This window comes from Lactuca virosa, chromosome 2 (genome assembly GCF_052849685.1).
Source record: "Lactuca virosa cultivar CGN04683 chromosome 2, Lactuca_virosa_CGN04683_v6, whole genome shotgun sequence".
NCBI lineage: Eukaryota > Viridiplantae > Streptophyta > Magnoliopsida > Asterales > Asteraceae > Lactuca > Lactuca virosa.
Genome location: NC_136427.1, coordinates 150780378 through 150802767, shown reverse-complemented (window position 1 = coordinate 150802767; position 22390 = coordinate 150780378).

Sequence of the window (22390 nt, the reverse complement as noted above, 5' to 3'; positions counted from 1 at the left end):
TAAACGGTTTTGTGAACAAGTCCGCCACATTATTAGTAGTGGGAACCTGTTCCAACCGAATGAGCGAACGCTCATAACAACTCTGATAAAATGCACTTTGATATCAATGTGCTTCGTTTTCGAGTGTTGGACTGGATTTTTAGCAATTTGAATTGCAGCTTCATTATCACAAAAAATAGGGGTTTCTAGAAAATTCAAACCGTAGTCCAGTAATTGATGTTGTATCCAGATAACTTGACAACAAAAGGCAGAAGCAACTACGTATTCCGCCTCTGCCGTTGAGGTTGAGACTATATGTTGTTTCTTGCACTGCCATGACACCAGCCGATCTCCAAGAAATTGAAATCCGCCAGACGTTGATTTCCTGTCAAGCTCATAGCCTCCATATTTACTGTCAGCAAAAGCATATAAATCAAATTCAGAATTCTTCGGATACCAAAGACCCAATTTTGGGCTGCCTTTGAGATACCGAAAAATTCTTTTGACAGCAATAATATGTGAAAGTTTAGGATTAGCCTGATATCGTGCGCATTGACAAACCGTGAACATGATGTCTGGCCTGCTTGCGGTTAGATACATCAACGATCCGATAATCGTTCTGTAGTCAGTCTGATCTACGGATTTGCCTTCAATATTTGGAGTCAACAGTGGTCTCTCAGCCATTGGCATCAGTGCAGGTTTTGCGTCGCGAAACCCGAACTTCTCTAGCATATCTTCAACATACTTGGCTTGATGTAGCAGGATTCCGGTTGAGTCTTGTTTGACCTGAAGCCCCAAAAACATGGTCATCTCCCCCGGAGAACTCATGTCGAACCTCTTGTTCATAGCGCCTTCGAATTCCTTGCACAGCTGTGGACTTGTGGACCCAAAAATTATGTCATCGACGTAGATCTGAACCAGAATCTGATCGGCACCAACATCCTTGATGAACAGGGTTTGATCGATTGTCCCCCATGAATAGCCATGCTCGAGCAAGTGCTTTGTAAGAGTTACATACCACGCTCTTGGAGCTTCATGTAACCCGTATAAAGCCCAGTCCAACTTGTATATGTGATTCGGAAACTACGAATTGACACCCAGGAGGTTGATCAACATAGATTTCTTCCTTCACAGCGCCGTACAGGAAGGCAGTCTTGACATCCATCTGGTAAACCGTGAAGTTCATGTAAGAAGCGTACGCGAGGAAAATGAGAATAGCCTCCAAGCGAGCCACAGGAGCATAAACTTCGGTGTAGTCAAGACCCTCAATTTGGCGAAATCCACGTACAACCAATCGGGCCTTATTCCGCACAATAACCCCTGAACCATCTTTCTTGTTTCGATAAACCCAGTGTGTGTCGAGAGACTTCTTGCCCTTAGGTAATTCAACCAGCTTCCAAACCCCAAGCTTTTCAAACTGGTTCAACTGCTCATGCATAGCATCCACCCAGCTAGGCTCAATCAAATCCATTTCAACATTCTTTGGCTCTATTTGAGATATGAAGCAAGAATAGAGACATGTATTTACATCTCCACTCTGACTCCGCGTTTGAACACCATCGCCCAGCTAACCAATGACGTTTTCGATTGGGTGATCGCGTTGAATTCTGGAAGGTAGCTCCTGGCGGATGTCATTGAGCGTTACGCGAAGGTTGTGAATATTGACAAATCCAGCATCTGCTGAATGATCCACCTCAGACGGTCTGGAATCGTGAGAGGGGCCTGCCACAAACTCATTAGCAATCGGTTCGGGAAAGAGAAGTTCCATAAATGTTTGAGTAACAGCGGAAGCATCTTTGGACATGAACTCTCTTTCATCAAGCGTAAGAGGAGTAGCATCAGCATCTGGAATATTTTGTTGACATGGAGACTTTGACGAATCACTTGGAACAGATGCATCCACTATAGGAGTTGTAGAGGACGCCACCGGCGGTATGTAAACAACTTCTTCGTCTTCAACTTCAATCACATCCTTCGAACCAGAGATGGAACCAGACAAATCATCTGAGAACACATTGAAAGACTTGAAAAGAGATGTATAATCAAACAACCAATCTGGATCGACTCTGACATCTGTTTCGTTCTCCTCCAACCAGCGCACGTCGAAGGATTCTACGATTTGCTTTGTCTTATTATTGTAGACCCTGTACGCCATGCGAGTAGCATACCCCATAAAGTAACAATCATCGGCTTTGGCGTTGAATTTGGTATTGGATTCCAAATGAAGGAGGGTGCAAGGACAGCCAAAAATACGGAAGTGACTAACAGATGGTTTGTGACTGTAGAGAATTTTGTATGGAGTCTTTATCTGAGCTTTTTTTATCAGAACATGATTTAGAACATAACACGCCGTGTTGATCGCCTCAGCCCAAAAGAAAACCAGAAGTTTGGAGTCACATAACATCATCCTTGCGGCGTCTTGTAATGTTCGGTTCCGCCGCTCAGCAACACCTTTTTGTTGAGGAGTGCGAGTGGCACTGTATTGACGCACTATCCCCTTTTCCGTACAAAAATGATTGAGAACAGCATTCTTGAATTCTATCATGTTGTCAGTTCCGAGCGCCTTCACCCGGTGGTTTTTCTGGTTCTCTATCATCACGTAAAACTTCTTAATCAAGTCAGCAACCCCAGCCTTGTTGGACAAGAAGAAAACCCACGTGAACCGTGAGCAGTCATCAATCACAACCAGACAATATGAATTTTTGTTGCTACTGAGGACGTTGACCGGACCAAATAAGTCCATATGTAACAATTGGAGCACCTGGTTGATTGAATTGACCTATTTAGGTAGGCGTGGCTTTCTGTGATGTTTTCCTTGGGCGCATACCACACACTTTTCAAACGTGATGAAATCCTTGACAGGAAGCCCGCACACTATTTCATTCTTAGCAAGTCGATTCAAGTTATTTGCGTTAGCATGTCCGAGTCTTCGATGCCACAACATAGCATTGTGTTCAGAAACTTTTGAGAAAAGGCAAGTAACTTGTTCAGGAAGATTGTTGTTCATGTCAATGATATATGCATTGCCAGCCCGTTTCGATTTCACAAGAATCCATTCTTCTGGAATGACAATGCCTGGCTTCAGAATTAGACATTCTTTATCTGTGAAATGCGTCGAATAACCCTTGTCACAAATCAGAGACACACTCAACAAACTGTGCTTTAACTCGGGCGCGTAGTTAACATTCTCGAAGCTTAGCACTCCATTGGAAGCTGTTCCTTTTTGAGTGATTTTTCCGCCATCTCCTCCCGCAAAGGAAACGTATCCCCCATTAAAATTTTGAATGTTGTGCAGTTGGGAGATATCTCCTGTCATGTGCCTGGAACAACCGCTGTCAACATACCATGGTCTGGCGACATTCCTCCGCAGCTGTTCCTGCACAATGAGCGGGATTATTTAGATTTGGGAACCCAGGTCATTACAGTCCTGGGTGTAACCCTTGACTTTGACAAATTTATCGTTTGCTTTTTCAGATTTGCATTAATATCAGAAACACTTTCAGAGGATGAAGATGATCGGACAATTGTAGATTTGGGCACCCATTGGTAGTTAGGTTTTAAAGTATTTACAGGTGAATTAGAAACATTTTTCCTTTTCTTTGAGCGTTTAGATTTTTGGCTACAGTTACTCGAAGATCCAGACACACCCTTTGATGAAATTGACCTTGGCTCAGCCGCAGTCGATTTCGGCAAAGTACATGTGGCTGGTTTAGAGAAAACATGTTTGTTCGGCTTAAGATCAGCCATTTTCTTATTATTATGAATTTTCCGATCATCATCACGAAGACGAGATCTCGAGGACTTCCTCGTTAGAGACCTTCCTCGAGAATCGTTTTGTTTCCTCGGTGTTGAAAAATGCACAAATGCCCGGTTGGAACAATTTCGAGCAATGTGGCTGGCAGTACCACAAGTGTAACAAATTTGCTTATTATCATTAGACCTGGTACCGCCTTTATTAGTTTTCATGCTCTTATTGACTTTTCTAACATTCCCACACGTGCAAGTGCATGATTCAGATTGTGTGACAGGTGTAGAAGATGTGGATGTGCTAGTGACAGATTCAGATTTAGTAGGTTTCACAAAAACAACACCACATTTATTAGAGACATTAACATTTAACACCAAATCATCACAAATTAAAACATCAGTCTTAACATCAAAAACAGACTCATCAACTTTTGAAATAGGAACACCAAATTTTGACACAAACTTATTATCAGACTCAATTCTTCCATTCTCCTTCTTTTCCTGTCTTACTAATGAATATGCATCGGAAGTAGAAACATTAGTATCTAAATTCCTAGCACTACATTCGGTTGCCTATTCAGCAGCTGGTTTACCATAAACCATAAATGGTTCACGATCAATCTCAGCTTGAGTTAATGGAGTAGCAGTATCATTGTGATTGAATAGGGGAGGGATACTCTCATAACCTATTCCTACTTGCTTCTAGTCCCTCCATTTCATTTGGTGTTCAATTATTGTTGCAACTCTTTCACTTGACACATCAAATGTTTTGAAGTTAAAATCAGCATTTGCAAAACGAGTGTTCAATGTGTCAAGTGCCGTAGTTACAACATCAAAATCTTTTTTAAGATATCTATAATGAACACACGTGTCAATATAGTCTGCTTGTAATTTCTTATAGTCATTTGTCTTGGCCTCTAATTGATCTTTCAATGGTTTCTGGCATTTCCTAAGTTGATATCCTTCATATTTCAGTTCCTCTATCTCTCTACGCATCAAATCAGCATGTTCACGTAAAAAGTTGATAGTTTTAATACAAGATGGAGAGCAAGTGATTTCACTGACCTCAGACTTTTCAGGCTCTGGTGTAGTTTGAACCATGAACGCAAATTGTAGATTCATCATCTCCTCCACCGGATCCATCTCAGCTTCTCCTTCCGCAATGTCGTTGATTTGATCAAGATGTGAATTTTCAGGTCCCGAGATGTTCAGGGCCTGAATTTGGTCATTCCAATCAAACGACTGAGCTACCACAGCAAGGTTTGCAGTCTGGTTGCTGGTGGTAGCTCCCCTATTGTTACCCACTGGCACCATTGTTCTTTCGTTGCTTTCTCTTCTGTCAGGCTTCGGGCAGTCTCTGGAAAAATGGCCAGGTTCATGGCAGTTAAAGCATCGGAGTTTGCCTTTGTTGAACCCCACCTTCTTTTCGGCATTCATACCCCAGTTATTTTTTCCGGTCTTCTTGGAGAATTGTTTTGCCCGGAACACTTCCATAGCGATTTGCCATGTTATATCCATCTCCTCAACATCTTCGGGATGAATTTGATCCAAATCAGCGAAAGATAGTTGAGGAGGTAGCTCGTCTGCCACAAATGCATTGTAGCAGTTGACAAGTCCAGTAGCAAGAGCCAAATTTTCATCTTTTCCCTTGGGAGCAGGAGCTGGAGCAGGTGCATTTGAAGAAGAAGCAAGTTGTGGATAAGATACTGGAGGTTGAACACTTTGCATGAATGGAGTGGCATAGGATGATGGTTGAGGAGCAACAAATGACTGAACTTGAGGAGTGGTGCAGGATGAGAATGCATTGTTGGATTGAATCCTAAGATTAGCGGTGGAGTACGAATTGACGTGATTGATCTCCTTTTGCTTGTCATCCAGATCACAAGCTTTAATAATTGCCATGGTTTCAGCCAGACTCAGACGGCTAAGGTCATTCGTCTTCTTAATCACAGACATGTTCATGTCCCATGACTTCGGCAGAGAATTGAGTAGCTTCTTATTTATTTCTGACCTGGTGACCAAGATGCTTGCAGAGCTCATCTCAGTTGTTAAAGCAGTGAACCTCTGCAGTTGAGCCTCAAGAGATTCTCCCAAGATATAATTGAACATGTTCAACTTTTATCTCAGCATATCCTGTCTACTTTGTTTCATATCCTCATTTTCTTCATAAACTTCTATCACTGCCTCCCATAGTGCCTTCGCAGATGTGTATTCACAGAAACCTTGAGCAATTTCTGGTGACAAAGCCATAGTAAGAGTAGCAAGTGCTCTCTCTTGCTGTTCAACTTTATCGAATTCTTCATCAGTATACTCTTCGACAGCCTTGTCAACGATCGTTTTATCCGTAAGTGTTGTGGTGATTCTGATAGGTCCCTTCAAAATATATCTCCAAATTCTGAAATCTTTCAACTTGATATATTTCTCCATACGATACTTCCATTTCGGGAACCCCTCAGCCGATAACAAATGGGGGATGCGAGTGGTAGTGCCCATAACGGAATCAAGTGCATGATGAGAATTTTGTGAATCCATTTTTTTAATTTTTTTTTAAAATTTTTCTTGATCAAATGAAAAGATACTTGAACAAAAACATTAGAATACAAGAACTGGTTTACGGCTGTAATCAATTCACACTAGTTTATGGCCGAAAGCTGTTTACGGCCGTATACTCAAATACGGTTCGATAGATTAATGTCAAGCCAGAGTTTCCGGTCCTTGAAGATTAACTGTTTACGGCTTTAGAAGATTAGCTATTTACAGCCTTTGAAGATCAATAGATTACAGCTATATAAAATGTTTACGGCCGTACTCCCTTCAATACCAATAACCGTAAACCCCCAGAAACGATGAAAACTTGTGTTTTTCAGTCAGTTCTTGATTCCCTTAGTTCTGAAAACATGATCTAATGCAGAACCAAGCCTTGAACAACGAAGAAATTGAAGATTCTTTCAACCGTAAACACCACTAAAGTTTGTTTTGACACCATATTTGCTCTGATACCAATTGTAAGGTCCCAATTACAAGATCCAAACCAATAATCAAAACAATCAACAACAAGAATGAGTAGAATAAGAGAATTATCAAGCAATGCACACGTCTATTAAGGAAGAACGTCTGGTACACCTTGAATTACACACAGTTGACCGTAAACACTTATGATACGTCACTAACTGACAGACTCTGACACATAGTACATATAGGGAATGACTGGTAAACAGGTTCACGGCCGTAAACCTGTTTACGGCCGTAAACACCAACTCAGCCGTAAACACACTTCAACAAGCTACAAAATACCTCCAACATGACCAAGACCCTACCAAGACATATACATATAATTGCCTAGCCCAAACCACAAATCTATGACCTATCACTTTGATCCCGTTCCTGCACACTCACGTCCTGACACATTATGCTCACATCGTGAGCCTCAAATTTTTGTATATTTCTTTTATTCATTCCTTAGAATCTTGAACCACCTATACCACTCTATTCTTAATATCTATATACCTTAATTACACATTGTTTATCACTAACAACTTACTCCATAACTTTGGAAAGTCATATTACATACGTAAATACATATTTATACAAACATACATATACATACATATATTATACTTTCAATATCCTTCCTCCTTTCTGAATCCGGTCGTTACAAGTTCACCCACCCTTAAAAGATTTTGTCCTCGAAATCGATTAAAATAAATGGGGTATTTATTTTTCATTTCCAACTCCGTCTCCCAGGTAACATCTGACCCTTTATGATGACGCCATTAGACCTTCACTAGTCCAACTCTTTTCTTTCGAAGCATTTTCTCTTTATAATCCAAAATCTTCTGGGGTTGTTCCTGGTACCTCAAATTTTCATTTATTTGCATATCGGATAACGATACCTTTTTTTTCATTAAATAATGTTTTACGTAGTTGGGATATATGAAAAACATTGTGTATACCTTACAACTCAATACTTAAATCTAGACGATAGGCAACAACTCCAATTCGTTGTATGATACGAAAAGGTCCAATAAATTGGGGACTTAACTGTCCTTGCTTTCCAAATCGAATTAACCCCTTCCTTGGTGACACTTTAAGCATCACCATGTCGCCAGTTTGAAATTCTATCGGTTTTCGTTGTTTATCTTCATGTTTGTAAATGTCTGAGTTGAGCTACTTTTATATTTTCTCGGATTTCTTTGATCTTTGCTTCAGTCTCCTCTACCATATCTAATTTAGAAAGTGGATTTTCTCCAGCTTCAATCCAACATGTTGGGGTCCTACATGGGGCTCCATATGAAGCTTCGTAGGGTGCCATTTAGATGCTATCATGATAACTATTGTTATATGCAAATTCTACCAAAGGCAAATAATCATCCCAACTACCTCCAAACTCTATAATACATCCACGTAGCATATCTTCCATAGTACGAATAGTTCTTTCGGTTTGCCCATCTGTTTGTTGATGGTACGCGCTACTCATCAATATTTTGGTGCCTATTTGATCTTGGAAGCTTTGCCAAAATCTCGAAGTAAACCGACTATCATGATCCGACACTATAGAAATTGCAACACCATGTCGTCTCACTACTTCATCAATATATATTCCCACTAACCTCTCCACAGAATAATTTTCACGTATAGGAATAAACTAGACCGATTTTGTCAATCGATCCACAACTACCCATATGGAATCGTAACCCCGGGATGTTCGCAGTAATTTAGTCACAATATCCATTGTTATTTCATTCCATTTCTTCGTTGGAATTGGCAATGGTTGTACCTCTGCGTACGGTTTTTGTTGATTGGATGCTATTTGTAGACAAGTCAAACAATTTTCTACATATTTTCCAACATCTCGTTTCATTCTAGGTCACCAATACAATGGTCTCAGCGTACGATACATTTTTGTGTTGCCTGGATGTATCGTGTATCGGGAAAAATGAGCATCTTCTAATAAAAAATTATGAGCTTCTCCACATTTTGGAACCCACAGCTAACCCTAAAACGTCCTTATACCTTGATCATTCAATTGTAGTTCTTTAACATAAGAAACAATTCCTTCAGTTTTCATATTTTCTTGTTTTACCGCTTCTGTTTATGCTTGCCGTATCAGATCTGGTAATCTACTTGAAATTCCCATTCGGGCAGAATATATACGAATTGGTGGCTCTTTTCGACCCATTGGTTTTAATGTAGCAACTTTTTGGAAGTCAATTCCTGGTCTAGACACCTACGACACTTATGTATCTTATCAGAACAGTATCACCCACCTGGTCTTAAAAAATCAGCCTGAAAATACTGTGGAGCATGGTGATCGGTGTACACCGCCCGCATTGCGGTCACTTGATTGTTAAGCTATTTCACAATGTCATTCTTCTGCAGTCCGAGTCTGGTAAAAAATTTTGTGGCGGTTTAATTACTTTAATTTTCGACGCTATTTTTGATCATGTTCCCCCAAAGTACCAGTTCTTTGAGGGTGACACTTCACACCTTAATTTATTGAACCTTGAGTATATGCATATGTGTCCACCGGCCCCAGGTGGCTATGTCAGGATGCATGGGCATGCTCGCTACCTTTGTCACACCCCGAACCGTCGGAACGGACGGCGGAAACGTCCGGGGGCGGGGTGACGTCATACGTAGTATCACAACAGTTGTATCATAGTAAGCGAAATAAACACAACCATTACATTATAATATGAATATTTACATTGTTTGAAAATATAGTTTGTTCATAACAGTATGTAACAAAAGTAAAATACGTGACTCCAAAATGCTCCGTCTTCTCCAAAAGTTGGCAAGAGTACCTGTCTATTGTTGCCCTGATAATACAAGCAGTTTTAAAAATATCAGCATAAAGCTGGTGAGTTCATAAGCGTTTAGTTCTGGTGTAAGGAAATGTTTCTTTAATCCTTTGAAAAGTGTTTCCCAAGAAAATCCTGTATTTTCTTATGAAAGATGTTTGATTATCCATTCGTTATTTGTTTAATAGCCTGTTTATGTAAGGTTGAGTTATCCCAGGAAAATCCTATATTTCCTTAAAAGTTGAAAGTTGGTTATCTGTTTTGGTATGAGGTGTACAAGTATCTACCATACTTGTATCGTTAGATGTAGTTTCCTTGAAAAACCATGTTTGCTCTCTGTGAGATGTATTAGCCTTATTACATAAGTAAAACTAATAAATAGGGAGTGAACTAGATCCTAAGTGTACTACTAATGCCCTCTAGTAATCAAATCGGTTATTACTTTGAGGTTAGTTCACTTGTTTCATTATTACAAAAGTAAATCTCTGTTATCTAGGTTGCGAGTTTTATAACCATACATTAAACTGGATATGGCACATAACGGGGCCAATATCTTTTATGACTTTGTCACCCGTAGACCAGACGGTCCAACTGTAGCTAGCAGCGAGGTGCGGGATAGTCAGTCCCGTATAGATCTATACATAATAGTCACGCTCTCCCTCCAAGAGATTCTGGTTACAAGGGTTAGTCCTACACTCTCGAATCTGGTGGAGTGTTACCAAGGACGTGTCTCCAACTTAAAATAACAAATTTACAAGTAATAATACTGAAAATCTTGTTTATGTTATGTATAAATCATTTATAAAATATCACATTTTATGACAAGATTTACAAGTTCCTTGCTTTAGTCTTGAAAACTGTTTCTACGAGTTGATTTCTTAATCGTTTGGTAAAACGGTTTTCTGTGTTAAAAGCATGCTGAACATATAATTATTTGATGCAAAATAAGATAACTTGAGCACAATTTTCCTTGTACTTTTGCTTGTATTCTCCCCCTGAAAACATGAAAACTTGAAAAAGCGTAGGGGTATGAACTCACAGTTTGACGTAGGATCTGGGTGTATGATCGGTTACGAATGCTGAGTGTCAACCGGTGTTTCGTACGCAAGTGGATCCTATTAACATGTGATAACACATATGTGTGTTAGAATTAGGATGTTTCATGACTAAACATGACAGAAAAATCACCCTAAAGACTTGGAAATGCTTGTCGGGACCCTATATGATCAATTGAGGGAGGTGTACGGCCAAAAGAGTGTGTGTGCGGCCAGGGTGTGCGGTCAACATGTGTGTGCTGTTGCACACATGAGTGTGCGGCCGTACAGAGGGCGTGTGCGGTCGTACAAGGGAGTGCGCGGCCGTACATAGGGGTGTGCGGCCGTACACTCTTCATTCATGCCCAAAATGTCGATTTTCGGGTGTTTCAAGACCAATACCAAGTCCAACTAGCAAATGAAGGCCAAACTCTCACCTTGAGAGTCTTTAAGGTGTGTACGGCCACCTTATGAAGGTGTTCTTGGATGAAGTTTTTAGAGAGAGAAAGTAGAGTGCAGCCAAATGAAAGGAATGAGTGAAGGGCGTCACCCTATATATATAAGGATGAGTGTGCGACCGTACACACCTCTCAAGAGGGTGTATGGCCCGGTTTTGTCTCTAAACGACTTGTTGACTCATTTCCAATCTCATTCCCGGCTGTACTCAAGCTTAGAACACTTAAACTAACTCTTAAACGGCGTTAAAACGTAACGGAAATCAAGTTAAATGTTGATATAAAGATCAATTGTACAGGATAAAAAGTTTCGGGTTGTCACATCATCCCCCCGTTAGAGGGAATTTCGTCCCGAACCTCGAATATAGAATACAAATCATGGAATAGAAAAGAGATGTGGATGCTTCTGTTTCATCTGATCTTCGCGCTCCCAAGTGAATTCAGGTCCCCGCTTGGCATTCCAGCGAACCTTCACTATCGGGATGCGACTTTGTTTTGTTCGTTTGATCTCTCTATCCATGATTTCGACTGGTTCTTCTATGAAGTTCCGGTTCTCGTTGATCTCAATCTCGTCCAGAGGAATCGTAAGGGTTTCGTCGGATACGCATTTCTTAAGATTAGAAACGTGAAAGACAGGATGAATGTTGCTAAGTTCTTGCGGTAAACGTAGTTTGTAGGCTACGGGACCGATCCTAGCGAGGATCTCGAATGGTCCTATGTACCTTGGATTTAGCTTTACACGCTTTCCGAAGCGTATCATGCCTTTCCAGGGTGAGACCTTCAACAGAACACGGTCTCCAACCTGGAACTCCAAGGGTTTTCGTCGTTTATCGGCGTAGCTCTTTTGTCTATCTCGTGAGGCTTTTAGTCGTTCTCGGATTTGTACGATCTTTTCGGTGGTTTCGCGGACGATTTCTGGACCAGTGAGAGTGCTGTCAGGGACTTGCCCCTTGGCTAGCTGCGTGTCGCCCATTTCAGCCCAGCACAGAGGGGATCTGCACTTGCGGCCATAGAGGACTTCGAAAGGCGCAGCTTTGATGCTGGTGTGGTAACTGTTGTTGTAGGAAAACTCAACCAAGGGCAAATGGGTGTCCCACGATTCACCGAAGTCAATGACACATGTTCTCAACATGTCTTCCAAGGTCTGGATGGTTCTCTCACTCTGCCCATCTGTGTGGGGATGGTAAGGTGTGCTCATATCTAGCTTAGTTCCAACAACCTTCTGTAGTGACTGCCAGAACCTCGAAGTGAACCTGCTATCTCGATCGGAGATAATGGACATAGTCACGCCATGCAGTCGAACTATCTCTCGGATGTAGATTCGCGTGAGTCTCTCCATTTTGAAGTTTTCTTTGATCGGTAGGAAGTGGGCGGGTTTAGTCAGTCGGTCGACAATTACCCAGATGGCGTCGTGCCAACTCGGAGACTTGGGTAATTTGGTGATAAAATCCATAGTAATTCTCTCCCACTTCCACTCAGGTATCTCCGGCTGGTGGAGTAGACCTGAGGGCTTCTGATATTCGACCTTCACCTTGGCGTAAGTCAGGCACTTGCCCACGAAGGTAGCGATCTCTGCTTTCATGTTCGGCCACCAATATAGTTTTTTGAGATCGAGGTACATCTTGTCCGAGCCTGGATGAACGGAGTATCTGGTCTTGTCAGCTTCGTTTATTACAACCTCTCTGTAATCAGTGAACTTTGGGGTCCAGATCCAGTCCATGAAATAATAGACTCCGTCTCCCTTGATCTCTAGGTTCCTTTCCATTCCTCTCAAGGCTTCACCCGGCATGTTCTCTGGTTTTAAGGCTTCCAGCTGAGCCTCATTGATTTGCGCGGATAAATGGGAATGGATTGTCATGGTCAATGCCTTCACTCTACGCCATGAGTACTCCTTTCGGCTGAGGGCATCTGCCACCACATTGGCCTTGCCGGGATGGTAGCGGATTTCGCACTCGTAATCGCTGAGTAGCTTAACCCATCGTCGTTGTCTCATGTTCAACTCCTTCTGGTCGAAAATATGCTGCAGGATTTTATGGTCAGTGAAGATAGTGCACTTGGTTCCGTAGATATAATGTCTCCATATCTTCAGCGCGAAGACCACTGCTCCGAATTCCAGGTCGTGCGTTGTGTAGTTGACTTCGTGTGCTTTCAGCTGTCTTGAGGCATAAGCAATGACTTTTCCCCGTTGCATGAGCACACAGCCTAGGCCCTGATTGGATGTATCGCAGTAGATAACGAAGTCCTCCGTCCCTTCGGGCAGAGACAAGATAGGCGCGCTGCACAGGGCCTGCTTCAATGTTTGGAAAGCAGTGTCTTGTTTTTCACTCCAACAAAAGTGTACGCCTTTCTGAGTCAGGGTGGTTAAGGGTTTGGCAATTCTGGAGAAATTCTGGATAAATCTGCGATAGTAGCCAGCGAGACCCAAAAATTGACGGATTTATGTGGGTGTCTTTGGTGCTGACCAGTTCTCTATCGCTTTGATTTTGGAGGGGTCCACGTGTATGCCTTCCTCGCTTACCACGTGACCTAGGAAGGTTACTTTTCGAATCCAGAATTCGCACTTGGAGAATTTTGCGTCCAGCTTCTCCGTCCTTAGGGTTTCCAGTACTGTTCTCAAGTGCTGTCGATGATCTTCCTCACTTCTGGAATAGACAAGTATGTCGTCGATGAATACGATTACGAACTTGTCCAGGAAAGAACGGCACACCCGATTCATCAGATCCATGAATACTGTCAGTGCGTTGGTTAGACCAAAGGGCATTACTACAAATTCGTAGTGTCCATAACGAGTTCGGAATGCTGTCTTGGGCACATCATTCTCGTGAACTCGCAACTGATGGTACCCTGATCTTAGGTCTATTTTGGAGAAGTAACTGGCTCCCTGAAGTTGATCGAAGAAGTCGTCGATTCGAGGAAGATGGTAACGATTTTTGACTGTAAGCTTGTTCACTTCGCGGTAGTCAATGCACATCCGAAAGGATCCATCCTTCTTTTTCACAAATAAGATCGGGGCTCCCCAGGGTGAGGAACTCGGTCTGATGAATCCTTTACTGAGCAGCTCATTGAGCTGACTGGATAACTCCTGCATTTCTGTTGGTGCTAATCGGTATGGGGATTTATCTACGGGGGTAGCCCCAGGGACTAAGTCGATGCGAAACTCGACTTGGCGTTTGGGAGGGATTCCCGGGAGATCTTTGGGAAAAACATCGGGAAAGTTGCAGACTTCGGGGATGCTCTCGAGGTCTTTAACTTCCTGCTTCTCGTTAATGACGTGGGCTAGGAATGCATGACACTCCTTTCGCAGGAGTTTCTGAGCTTTGATGCACAAAATGATACGGAGGTTTGAACTGAGTTTATCACCGTAAATCATGAGAGTTTCACCAGAGGAAAGATTGAGACGGATAGCTTTTTCGTAACAAAGGATATCAGCATGATTGGGGCTCAACCAATCCATGCCGATGATGACATCGAAGCTTTTTATGGAAACTGGCATAAGGTCGATAGGAAAAGAATGATCGTTCAAGGTAAGGGTACAGCCTACGTATATATCATTAGTGCTCTCTTTCTTACCATTAGCCATCTCGACGGTAAATGTTTCAGTTAGTGGTTGGGGTTTATGTTTGAGAAGATGTTTGAATGCATGACTAACAAAACTTCTCTCTGCACCAGAATCGAAAAGAATGTATGCATAAGAGTTGTCGAGGAGGAACGTACCTGAAACAACGGTGGGATCTGCAACTGCCTCTTCTTGACCCATCATTAGCACTCTCCCCGTGTCACCTGCTGATGTTGCCTTGTGGCAGTTTCTCTTATAGTTCCCGACTTCTCCAGAACCATAACAGTCTTGACCGACGCCTGCTCCAGATGTCTGATTGGTTGGTTGTACTGGTGTTTTACAAACTCGAGTTGTGTGCCCCTTTTTGCCACAGTTAGTGCATGACATTTCACGACATAGATCGGGATTATGATGGTAATTGCACTTGTCGCACCGAGGAAGGGTACCAGCATATTTACTGGTAGGTGCTTGAATGGCAGGAGCAGCGGCAGGAGTAGTAGCAGCGTGGACTGCCACCGTTTGCTGTTTCTTTGAGGGCTCCTGTGAAGACTGGCCCTTCCGCTGCTTCTAGAACTTTCTTTTCTCACCACTCCCTTTTGCTGGCTCTGGAGCGGCCGTCACATTATCAAGATCAACTCCGTGATCTATGAGAGTTTGCGCCAGGCACTTAGCGCTATCAAAGGTGTTTGGCCTAGCAGCCAAGACATTTCCTTTGGTGGGTTGTGTCAATCCCCAAATGTATCTCTCTATCTTCTTGCTTTCCGGGGTGACCATTCCCGGGCAGAGAAGCGCTAGGTCTTCAAACCTAGAAGTGTAGGCAGCAATGTCGGATTCCTTCATCTTTAGGTTCCAGAGTTCGTGCTCTAGTTTCTGCATCTCGCCCCATGGGCAGTACTCAGCTAGCATGAGTTCTTTTAAACTTTCCCAACCTATAGCATTCGCCACTGGCAGGGTTAGGGATTTGACTCGACCATTCCACCAGGTCAGTGCTCTGTTGGCGAAAGTGCAAGCGGCGAATTTTACTTTGTTGGCCTCAGAACAGGAACAAATTTCGAAAATGGACTCGATTTTCTTGAACCATTGAGTCAGGGCAATAACACCTCCTTTGCCGTCGAAAGATGTGGGTTTCGCGTTCATGAAGTCCTTATAGGAGCACTCCTTTTGGTGTCCCTGACCACCTTCATGATTTTGGGGATGAGTACTACCTTCTTGCCCACCAGACCCGCCAGGATTGATCTGTGACATCGCGGCGGCCACAGCAGCAGTAACAACTGCTTGGAACATAACAAGATCGAACTGAGGGGGCGGTGGTGGTGGTGGTGGAGTGTCGTCATTTCTTCTGATGGGTCTTTTTCGGGGAGGCATCTTGTTCTAGAAACAACCAGGAAGAAGAGGATGGCAAGTCCTCAAGATATATGAAACAAAATATATCTCATCTTGATAATAAAGTGTTCTACCAAGCGATAAGCAAAGAAAAGTTACTAATGCAAATAAGTTATCGCTAAGAAACAAATAGGTAGCAACACTAGGAATGAATTTCTACAATGTATTCGGCTCTGGCTAAAATACTCGTACAGTATTTTAAGTTGCATGTTTTTTTCTTCTGATACTTGTTGAATGGGTACTGGGTAAGTTTTAGGCCTATTGTATCACTAAAGTCACTCCCAGGCACATGTTGGTCATGTCTCGAATAAATATAGTTGATCAGGCTATATTGACCCTAGACATGATTACATAACTGCCCAGGTTTAACCGCAGTGTCCAACATCCAAAATACTTTTGTTTTGTTCTACTCATGATATTGTTTCTGGTATGTAGATATACTTGTATACTTTTTGTAAAAATACTTATATTTTAAAAGTATACTTTTAGTTCAGATCACTTCAGCCCCTTTGTGTTTATAGTTGTATACCATGTAAGGTTCGGTATACTTAGTTCACTATAAACAATAGCTCTGATACCAATCTGTCACACCCCTGAACCGTCGGAACGGACGGTGGAAACGTCCGGGGGCGGGGTGACGTCATACGTAGTATCACAACAGTTGTATCATAGTAAGCGAAGTAAACACAACCATTACATTATAATATGAATATTTACATTGTTTGAAAACATAGTTTGTTCATAACAGTATGTAACAAAAGTAAAAGACGTGACTCCAAAATGCTCCGTCTTCTCCAAAAGTTGGCAAGAGTACCTGTCTATTGTTGCCCTGAGAATACAAGCAATTTTAAAAATATCAGCATAAAGCTGGTGAGTTCATAAGCGTTTAGTTCTGGTGAAAGAAATGTTTCTTTAATCCTTTGAAAAGTGTTTCCCAAGAAAATCCTATATTTTCTTATGAAAGATGTTTGATTATCCATTCGTTATTTGCTTAATAACCTGTTTATGTAAGGTTGAGTTATCCCAGGAAAATCCTATATTTTCCTTAAAAGTTGAAAGTTGGTTATCTGTTCTGGTATGAGGTGTACAAGTATCTACCATACTTGTATCGTTAGATGTAGTTTCCTTGAAAAACCCTGTTTGCTCTCCGTGAGATGTATTAGCCTTATTACATAAGTAAAACTAATAAATAGGGAGTGAACTAGATCCTAAGGGTATTACTAATGCCCTCTAGTAATCAAATCGGTTATTACTTTGAGGTTAGTTCACTTGTTTCATTATTACAAAAGTAAATCTCTGTTATCTAGGTTGCGAGTTTTATAACCATACATTAAACTGGATATGGCACGTAACGGGGCAAATATCTTTTATGACTTTGTCACCCGTAGACTGGACGGTCCAACTGTAGCTAGCAGTGAGGTGCGGGATAGTCAGTCCCGTATAGATCTATACACAATAGTCACGCTCTCCCTCCAAGAGATTCTGGTTACAAGGGTTAGTCCTACACTCTCGAATCCGGTGGAGTGTTACCAAGGACGTGTCTCCAACTTAAAATAACAAATTTACAAGTAATAATACTGAAAATCCTGTTTATGTTTTGTATAAATCCTTTATAAAATATCACATTTTATGACAAGATTTACAAGTTCCTTCCTTCAGTTTTGAAAGCTGTTTCTACAAGTTGATTTCTTAATCGTTTGGTAAAACGGTTTTCTATGTTAAAAGCATGTTGAACATATAATTATTTGATGCAAAATAAGATAACTTGAGCACAAGTTTCCTTGTACTTTTGCTTGTATTCTCCCCCTGAAAACATGAAAACTCGGAAAAGCGTAGGGGTATGAACTCACAGTTTGACGTAGGATCTGGGTGTATGCTCGGTTACGAATGTTGAGTGTCAACCGGTGTTTAGTACGCAAGTGGATCCTATTAACATGTGATAACACATATGTGTGTTAGAATTAGGGTGTTTCATGACTAAACATGACGGGAAAAATCACCCTAAAGACTTGGAAATGCTTGTCGGGACCCTATATGATCAATTGAGGGAGGTATACGACCAAAAGAGTGTGTGTGCAGCCAGGGTGTGCGGTCAGCATGTGTGTGCGGCCGTACAGAGGGCGTGTGCGGTCGTACAAGGGAGTGTGCGGCCGTACATAGGGGTGTACGGTCGTACACTCTTCATTCATGCCCAAAATGTCGATTTTCGGGGGTTTCAAGACCAATACCAAGTCCAACTAGCAAATGAAAGCCAAACTCTCACCTTGGAGAGTCTTTAACGTGTGTACGGCCACCTTATGAAGGTGTGCGGCCGTACACCTTCAAGTGATGAAGAACACGAAGAACATGAAGAGTTTTAAGCTTAGATCAAGGTGTTTTACCAGTATACAAGTTGAATAATGGAGTAATTCACGTTTTTGAGGCCCTTATAGTGTTCTTGGATGAAGTTTTTAGAGAGAGAAAGTAGAGTGCAGCCAAATGAAAGGAATGAGTGAAGGGGGTCACCCTATATATATAAGGGTGAGTGTGTGGCTGGAAGATGGGTGTGCGGCCGTACACACCTCTCAAGAGGTTGTATGGCCCGGTTTTGTCTCTAAACGACTTGTTGACTCATTTCCAATCTCATTCTCGGCTGTACTCAAGCTTAGAACACTTAAACTAACTCTTAAACGGCGTTAAAAGGTAACGGAAATGAAGTTAAATGTTGATATAAAGATCAATTGTACATGATAAAAAGTTTCGGGTTGTCACAACCTTCTGGCCACCGACCCTTCCGCTATCGCCCTAGCTGATCCCATCAGTTCCACAAGGTACGTTCTTGAATCCAGCCTGTCAGCTGACTGTTATGAACCTGAACCTGAACTTCTGCATCCGGATATCCCGCGACACCGTTATGCTCACCACTCCTCCCTCCGTGACCCTAATGCCCCATCCTCCACTACTGATCATCCAGATTATGCGGATACAACTCTCTAAGTCATCCACGATGACTACTACGATCATCCTAAAACTATGCAAGCTGATTTTCAAAATGTACAACACCCCCCACCTCATATTGATCCAACCACCCCTCTAACCTACCAACATGACCTTAGCCTTCAGCGAGATATCGCTAGCCTTCTTCTCGATGTTCAACACATCGATTCCACCCTCACAGGTTTTTGAGATGATTTTACCACATTTCGCGAGGAGATGTTTCGACGATACCCACCTCCACCTCCGCCTCAATAGACTTTTCGCTCATCCCTAAGCATTAAGGACAATGATTTAGATTAAGCTTGGGGGAGGGGATTTGTCAAATTCCTGTACAAATTTTTATTTTTTTATTTGACGCATTAGTTTTGTTCAAAAAAATTTTAATTTTTTAAAATATTTTTTATATTTTTCTTTGTTTTTATAAAAAAACGAAAAAATTCTAAAAAATTAAAAACCTAAAAATAATTTCATTTTATTTGTGTTAAACTGTTGTCGAGCAAGATTTAAGCAAATAAATTAGCATTGCTGGTTGCACTAATGGGTAGTACAAGGAAGCAGGGTCGAATCCTCAAGGACACAACATAATGGTCGATGCATATTTGCATAAGGCACATACTAGTTACTAAAACAAAAAAAAATATAAAAAACGGTTTTTAATTTAAAACTAACACTGAAAATTGTAGTAAAATTAACTAAATGAAATCAATAATAATAACGAATTCAGTTCTGTTGCGACTTTCTTGATCATGCAATCAGCCCAAATCTGGTTATTCAAAATGCGTTCTATCTATATTGGTACTAAGAAAAACTAACATACTCTAGTATAATCTCTTTTACCTAGTTAAATTAACCAAAACAAGCTCTTCAGTTAACCTTAACTTTTTCCTGTCTAATTAAACAAGCTCTTAATTAATATTAGAAAAGTTGCATTAAGATATGTGTAAAATTCCCAGCAATAACCAATACTTCTCACAAACTCGGAAACGTAAAGATATGAAATTTCAATTTACATCAGAGTTAAATTCCAACATGGAAACAATCTGATACTTGTTACTTATTACTAGTTGAGAAGAACAATTATGGCTTTGTTAACTGATTAACTGGAATGATTAAACCCTAGCTAGGTGATCAGACTAAGAATAAGTAAAAATCAAACATGCATTAGGCTCAAAACTAAAAAAACTAGATAGAAGCACACAATGAAAACCAAATCTGATAACTGATCACATGAAAGGTACTAGTCTTTTGTAGAACTGAAAACTAGGGTTTAGCCAGACATAGCTAAAAATGAGTCTAGAACAATAAAAAGAGAAATCAAAATACTAATTCTTACTAAACTAACTAAGAGTCATGATCCACAGTCTTTAGATATTCAGAAATCGCTAAAATCTGAGAGAATTTGCCTCATAAATCGTCGTTTTTATCATCTAAAACTTCAGGAAACAACTCGCTTCGAATCTGATCAAATAGGTTATATTTATATGCATGTCAGAAGCTTCTGGAGCAAGATAGCCAAAAATACAGTAGCATATATATAAAAATGTGATCGCATTTTTTCTCAAAATCTCTAGATTTATCAGTTAATGAAGTCCAATGTTATTTTAGACCTTTTTTGAACCTCGACACAAATATGTGATCATTTATTCGATCACATTTTTTCCCATATGATCGCATTTTTTTCCATATGATTTTTTTCGACCCAAACAATCCTCGACCACTTTAAGTGATCGCAAAAGTCCAAAAATGCGATCGCATTTTTGGCTTTTCGACTCTATTTTGTCGTGATTCTTCCTTTTCCACAAAAAAGAAGTCGTCTGAAATTTTTTCTATTTTCCGAAACATTTTGAATGTCGTTTAGGCGTTAGAATGTAGCAATCTATCTTCGTAGGATCAATTCGATCGAATTTTTCTTGACCAAAATAGCTTCCAAGCACTCCTCAAAGATCCATAAAATGGCATCTATCAGTTTGCTTTAAAATGGCATCTCTAAGTTTGCATTAAAATGGCACCTTGACCAAAATAGCTTCCAAGCTTCAATTAACTCCAATGCTCCATTAAACGCATCCAAAGCTTCTCCCAAAGTACTGCTCCACTCGAATTATCTGAAAAAGACATAAAATGGCATCTATCAGTTTTCTTTAGTTTTCCTTTTAAAAAAATGGCATATTAAAAAAAACGAAAAAGATTTTATGTTTTGTTTTGTTTGAAAAAAAAATACAAGATTAGGATACTCTTTACATTCGATAGCCCTGCGAAGTTGGAAAATGAAAGTCTGAAATGACAGGATCGACAATGGAATTCTAGAAGTTGCTTCTATAGCTAGAGGACAAAAAAACCATGATCTCAGACGCCAGTTGTATAAAATAAAAAAAATAGCGTACCGATACACTGTGTGCACGGTAATAACATCTTCAAAATGATTTACTTATGAATGTTTAAAAAGAATCTTAATCGACAAGTCTGAACCCATAGAACATTGTCCTATTTGTTGACACGCATTACCCTCACGGTAATAGAGAGTCATATATCAGATCCATACAGTAGGCAAACAAATGAAGAAGCAAGCAAAACCGTCATATCTGAGCTTGTCGCGCGATTATCGAGCATAATAAAAAAACTGTGCAAAATTTCATTGAAGAACTCTAGTTGAAGACAACTATACAAAATTCAAGTTCAACCAAGTCAAGAGCCACAACGAAGACAAATCTAGCGCAAGAAGAACTATGTGATATGATATTTGTCGTTCTCAGAAAAAGTAAAAGCATAAAGCTATGACCCCTACAGGAGGGTTGACTGCTTTGGCGAAAGCTGATTTGGCCGTGTCGGGTTCTTAAGGATGTGTCGATTCTTGTTCTTAATTATCTAGTCTTGAGGACATCAGATTCCGAAATGTGTTAATTTTGCCCGCATGGCTAGTTAAGGTATAAAGTTTAAATAAAAGCTATGGTCGGTTTATTGGGTTACATCATCACGAGTCTTTCTGACTTTGGGAGTCTGCGATACATGGAAGGTATCGGGATGGCCGTCTAGGTAGTGATTTCATTGAAACTTCCTCAGTGTAGAGTTTGGTCGTAAAAAAAATATAATAATAAGAAAAAGAAAAAAAATAGAGTGCTTGTTTATTTTTTTATAACGCTGATTATTTTTCATTTTGTTATGTTTTTAAATTCATGTTTTATTCCTTGTTTATCTATTGATTTTGTTAGTTAGGTTTCCCTTTCAGGTTGTTAGTTTCGTTTAGGTTATTCCTTCACAACACTTTTGCCTCACATCCTTAGTTAGATGCATTTTATATGCATCTTTTAGCACAATTTTGTCATTGTTTTCTTATAAATTGCTAACTATCTCCCTTATATTTCTATAAATTGTGTATTTCATAGTATTTTCATAAAATGCTCGTACTACGCGATTTTGTTATAATTTTCAGGGTAAATTGGAGCACAATGAGGATAAGACAGA